The following is a 6772-nucleotide window of genomic DNA, read 5'->3' as shown; positions in this document are numbered from 1 at the left end:
CACACCCTACTTAATTCCATGGAACTGTACTACAATTTTCCCTGTGCATTTTAAGATACAGCCTCTTTGCCACAGGTGCTTCAGGCTTTTTGTGGAGAATAGGAGGCAGCTTTTCAATTGCGTGTCTCTTCACTTTCCAGAATCAATGATCCCGGACCACCCAATCTCACTACAGCCCTCAGATAAATAAAAGCATGTAGAAGGGTCCCTCCCTGCACTTCAGCGCAAGAGAACTAAAAGTTGATGAAACACTGCATCTCTGCTTGTGTCCCTACCAACTTTCATGTGCAAGGCATAACATCTTGTTAATAGCAAAACCAAATTATTGCTGTGTACAATTATGTTTCATGATGTCTGTTTCAAGAACATTTCCCACAAGGTCTTCTCGCTCAAATCCATACAACAGAATACTTTGAAAAAGCTTGTCTCAGTTAAAAGATGATAAATAATACAGGGCACTGTGGGACTGGAAGAGAAATGTATGATCCTGAACACTCCACCTGTTCAAGCCTGCATAAAAAGATTCAGCATTTTAATAATGTCTTTATTAACTGTCATGAAGTGAATATTAAAAGTGATTTCTATTTACAATTTTTTGTTTTTTTTAAAGCACAGTGTAACATGTTCTAGAGCAACACAGTTTTTAGGAAGTACTGAGTATTTGCCCTCCTGAATGAGGGCTGATCGCTTTAGATATCAAATGAAATATCCCAAATTAGTAGCTGCTACTGGAAATGAATACAGTTCAAGTTTATACCAAGCATCTTTAAAACATCACTACCACCAACACCAGAACGTTGCTGGTTATAGCAAGGTCTAAACGCAGGGAGTTCCACTGCCTTTAGCCCATGACTTTCAAATTATGATGTTATATCTCTATGTTTCCACACCTGTAAAGCACACCTGAAACCACTCTGCTACTTTCGGGAAATATTTCAATACCTCAAGTGAAACATACAGTAACTGAACCCACTCTTATCACAGTACTGCAGAAAATCAAGTTTACCAACATACTTCAATCAGCTGGTGGATACTGGGTTCAGGCACTGCATATAAACGTCCACAAACAACATCATCCAAACCCTGCCAAGTCTGGTGTCTTTTCATCTACTATATCACAGTTAAATTAACGTTTTATAGGAGGCCAATTTAATAACTCTGACAGAGGCCAGCCGCATAGCATCACAAAATGAAACAGAGAAAACAGGATCAAAATAATTAAAGGAAATACCTTCACTGTGTCCTTGTTAGTTAACCCCATCCAGACACTTAATAGTCAGCTAAGAAAACTGGAAGAAAGCTAATGGACTCCTGGACATACAGTGAACTTCATCTCCAGTGAAAGGGCACATACAAAACCATTTCTGGATTCATGGTGTTCACAAAGTTAAAAAAGTGAGGGGGGAAACAATCAGGTGCAGAATTGTGCCTCAAGTCAAAATCATGCTGGCTAGACTTGATAGGCTGCAGCAAGCAAAGGATTAAATAAAGTTTTGACATAAATTTAAGACGTAGAATGAGGAACCGGATAAAATGACACATTAGCTAGTATTCAAACTGCTTAACTGAGCAAAAGTCCTGATTTCCATCTGGGGAAAAACAGACCTGTGATATCTCCAGACATACTAAAATCAGTATGTATGGGACAATGCCAAGGGACTGGGCAGAAGCACACATAGCCACGGCCATCATCTCCCTGGCTCTGGTCATCACTAGTAGTAACCATAGGAGTTAATCCTGCACAGTATTTCCAAACAGCCTTAGCAAGAAGTCTGGAAATGGTCATCTAAAATGTTGAACAACCCAGGTATGCTTCCTCAAAACATTTTATTCTGAAAGCATTTGTAAGAAAGATTTGCGGGGCGGGTGAAGAGGACACCCTCAGTGACCAGATCAGCCAGACAGCAAAGGTTATCTGGGGAGAGGCCCAACTTCAGCCATCAGCAGCTGCAGCAATTTTGATTCCAGCTGCGCTACCACCACAGCTGCTGCTAAACCTATTAACAGGAGCAGTCTTTCTTGGCAGCACAATCTTTCCACCAGCCTTTAAACAATCCACTATACTTCTTGATCCAAACAGCTTTGTGGCTAGGTAAGAAGATCTCTAAGAACATCCCTGGCAGTGGGGAGGAGGAGGGGATGTTAGAAAAGATAAAGGGGACACCAAGTGGCTGATTTCAAAGCGCAGAAAGCATCTGTTTACCCCTGATAAAACACCAGTACTAGTTTCCACGTAATTGCTTTTCTGCCGGAAGAAGGAAATCTCTTTCAGTTTCTGTTTTGGAACGGCCACAAGCGCAGAGGGATAAGGGGCGCCAGGCCAGCCCTCCCCAGGCCTGCCCTTCCCTCCCTGCGGCACGGAAGGTGTCAGTGACAAGAGCCGTAAAACCGACCCCTCCGCAGCCACCTGCGCCGCTCACGCTTACACACCTTCTCACATCTCCTGCTTCTCCAATGGGCACAGGCAGAACAAGTCATCTGGGTTTTAATCCCCTTGGGGAAACGCTCCAGCCTGGGCACCTGCGGGTTGTCTGCGAGCTGGGCACAGCTTTGCTCTCCCCAGGAAATCCCAAGTTGGGAGCTTGCTTTGTTAGAAATGCTGGCTCTGTTGCACTCACTGTGAGTTTCTCAGGATACAAGCAGGGTTAAGTCGAAGAGCCCAGCTAAATATTCAGACTTCATTTCTGCTTCTTCCCCAGTTAGAAAACTCACCCCTGAACAGACTAAATCTGAAAGTATTTTAAATGCTGCCAACTTCAAAAAAACCCACAACACAAGTATTTTTTTCCTGAAAGCTGCACTGCTTTCCGGCCTGGTTGGATTTCTGACATTCTCGTTCCTATTATTTTGGAAAGGTGTTCACATTTGAGAGGGAAAGTACTCCCATGCTTATTAAAATTATTTTAGCCCTTCTTGTAGGAGCACTCCTCTCCTGTTTCTTTCTCAGTAACTCATTTTTGCACCTGTTTCAGGACCAGGCTTCCTTACCCACTCCACTTGAAGGCAGAACAGTACAAACCTCCTGCCTCCCCATTTTAGAGTGCGCATTACAGGAAGGAAAAGAAATGAAAAGTTGTCCCCCCTGACGGAAGGGAGGCAAGAAAGGGAGACTTTAATGATTGTATCTAACGGATGCCAGAACTGTATACTTTCTTTTCAAGGACAATAACATGCTTAAAGTAATTTCCTATTTTTAGGAAGGAGCCACCACTGGAGTGGGATGCAGGAGACAGCGGTTCTGTTCCCGGTGTGCCATCCACCTGCATGGCTGTTACAGGAAAGGAAACTGAAGTAAGAAGACTTACTGGAGGAATAATACTGCCCTTCGTTAATTACTGTAAAGTGAACTGTCAAAAAGCAGCATTTAAAGAACAGGCACTCAGCAGACAGTTGGTGTCAATATACTTTGAAGTTCCTGTTGGAAATAACTAACTTTTGCTCTCTTGCTGCAAAATAGTGGGTGTTGGGATGGGGAAAGGAAAAAAGTTTTCCAGAGCTACTAGAGCTTCTTTCCATCAACTTCTTGTTGTGTACAGAGATGGTTTTGTCTGGGAGGAAAAAGTGACTGGAGATGGAATTTTTAATCTGTTAGTTCAGTTTCTGTCCAATTTGATGTCAGCAAGGAGAAATTAGGAGACACCCATGAGGAGTTCAGTAGCATCAGCTTGAGCTCCACTGGGAGTGGATCCTGTATTACCAAAACTGCCACTGCAGCCAGCACTGACTCATATTTTTATCAATTCCACAGGAAAGGCCAAATATCACAGATGGAAACTCAGCTGCCTTCCTGGTAACTCAGGGCAAGGATGAAGCATTCTCTCAGGTAGTCGTGTAAGTAGGATTTTCCGAAGGGGAAGAAAAGGGTGAGGTTGGACTTAGTCACTTGCAGCCTGTGTGAGAGCTATTGGATCTGGGAGAAAGCAAAAGCTACCTGCTACAGTTCCCAGTCTACAGGGAAAGGGCTATTCAGTTCCCTGCATGGATCGTTGCTGGTATTTTAATGTATCAATGCCCAACCACATAACTTTTTCACTCAAAAGGGATGGCTATAATCCCCAAGTCCCCACTCCCCTCTCTCCATAGTTAACAGGAGACACTTCTGCACGTCAGAGAAGTATGCCCTGTCACACAGTGTGCTTTATCTGATCTGTGAAAAAACAGTTTCAGTCTCCAGGCTGTCAATCCTATGTTCTATACTAGTACTGAAAGAATGAGAGCTTAGATGACTGCACCTAGCCGCTATATTTTGACAAGCTGTCAACCCTTCAGACCTGCCAATTCACCTGTGATTTCCAGGAGAACTCTTCTAACAATGCAGCAAAATTGGAAGCTGTCACCAGAGGTATTAATAACCACCAGGAACACCACAAACTGACAGATACTGGAAAGGCTCAGTTAAACGCAAGGGGGGAAGAGAACAGAGCTCTTATCTATTTATCAAGCTGAAGATCGAGTACTATACTTGCTCTAGCCTTCCACTTCCACCTTATCCCCAGCGATATTTCTGCACTATGAAACAGTAACGCTTGCAAACACTTCTTCTGGACAGGCCTCAGGGACCACCACAACCCGTGTACTTATGACACCGTTAGCGCTGCTCCCGCACCCGCTGGCTCTTTCAGCTCCTGCAATCCTGTTGGGCCTATGCATCAGTGCTGCTGCCTCACCGCAGTACCTAACGCTGCTGCGCCAGCATCATGGACACAACTCAGCAAAAGCTCTTCTGTTTCATGCCTCACCTTTAATATCTTAGTCTGTAGCGAAGCGGTGACATAGTGTCCTTGTTCAACCTGGAAATTAGACAACCACAGAGGCTGAAATGGGTCTAAGTAGGCCAAGTGCCAGAATGAGGTCTGAGCTGAGAAGTCCAAGACAAATGTTTTTCTGAGGGCTCAGCAGCTGCTGCCCAACAGTTGACCCCAAACAGCATGCTACAGTTCTGGTTACTGGCGCAGAGAGCACTGCTCAGGGACTTTGACCAGCTACCCACAAAATGGAGCTCCAGGACACAGAGTTTCACATATGACTGGCCAAGAATAAAGGCCGTATGAGGTCTTTCTAGACAAGCTGGGCTCTCCCCTTTATCCCAGTGGTGAAGACTTCATTGAAGCCACAGAAAATTTCAGGTGGTTATGTTTGAACTACAGGATCTACATGATCAGATGGAGGAAGCTGAAATGAAACTTTGTATCAGGGTGCGAAGACCTTTATTGGAAATCTAGAGCAGGATAAAAAAAAAAAAAAAAGAATGCTAATTTCCTTAATTTTATTGCTCGGAAGCCTCAGTATCTTAAGAGTCCTCTCACCTTCCTTTTTGTTTCAAAAAGCTGGGTTTTTTGCATGTAAACTTCCAGCTTACAATTAAAAAAAAAAAAAAAAAGGAAGTACAAATTACTTTTTCTATCGTACTGGAAAATACACAGTTTTGTAGCAGAAATATGTAATCCTATATGATTTTTTTTTTTTTAATTCAAGAATATAATTCGGACATCTATCATCATGTGTACAAGATGACAGGATGGCATCAGACTTTCCTTTTTTAACTGTGAATTAGTCAAGAAATGCTTGTACGCAACCAAACACCATGAAAACGCTGCTTTCAAAGCGCCTGTTGCTACCTGCCCTTATCTAGTCTTAGAAAAAGGGACTCTACCCTGTGCACATCTCCAGGACTGTTTCTTAAATACTAAGATACAAACAGGCTCAAACACTTGTCACAGTTATGCCACACACACAAATCACCCATCCCATTCTTCCAATCCCTGTGGCTTTTGTCCCTTAAGGGAGTAAGGCTTTCAGAGATGGATGTTGTAATCAAGCTCTCTCAAAAGTATTCCTGAATGTATGTTAGAACTACTTGATTTATAGAAAGTAGTCAGAAGTAATTCTGATCAAAATTTATAAAAATGGTTTAGAAAAAAGAAACTCAATAACCTTTCTCCATTCCTGAGCCAAGGAAGCATTCAATAAAGCAACACAAAAATCTATTTGACTTTCTGCAAATAAGTAAGTGGTAATGAATGCATTCAATTCGGGTGACACAAAGACTGTCACTAGTAGCTTTAGCTTATTTCCTGCTTGTTAAAGCCAGCCATGCAATTGCAAGTAAATCAACAAATCACATCCCAGCTGGGATTACTCTGCATGTCATGCCCTATTTCTGCTAGACAGCTACAGAACCTTCGCCTTTCTGTGCAGCTTTTTCTCCTGCATTCGGACACCAGGAGACCGAATCCATCTGGGGGATCGAAAGTCAAACAGGGAGGAGCTAGATCTGGACAACACCTGTGCCGATTTCATGTCAGCGACGGCACAAACAGCTTCACTGCACACCTCGCGTGACCACTTGGAGCACAACCACCGAAAGCTGCCAAACCACTTGATTTTGACCTAGGCAGATCAAATGCCGTTGTGTAATCTCGTCTTTGACCGGGAAGGAACACAGAACTGGTTCAGTCCAAGAGACTGAATGTCCTACTTACTTTCAAAGTAAGGGTGACATCTCAACAAAGTAAGAACATAGAATTACATATTACTACATGTTTTGTTGACTCGGCCCCCCTCATATAATCAAGTCACGTTCACCATGCAGATTACCTACGGCTCTGGGACAGGTTGCAAAATTAAGCGTTTCTATGAGAAAGCACGAGGCGGGCTTTCGGCGCCGTCCGCCCCAGCAGATTCCAGCGGCGCTACCCCCACGCTGCAGGCGGTTACGGCGGGGGAACTCTCAAGCCCAAGCTGCCCTCGGGCACCCCGCCAGGCGAAGCCG

This window comes from Fulmarus glacialis, unplaced genomic scaffold (assembly GCF_000690835.1).
Source record: "Fulmarus glacialis isolate BGI_N327 unplaced genomic scaffold, ASM69083v1 scaffold4152, whole genome shotgun sequence".
In the NCBI taxonomy this organism is placed as follows: Eukaryota; Metazoa; Chordata; class Aves; order Procellariiformes; family Procellariidae; genus Fulmarus; species Fulmarus glacialis.
This window is presented reverse-complemented; position numbering follows the sequence as displayed.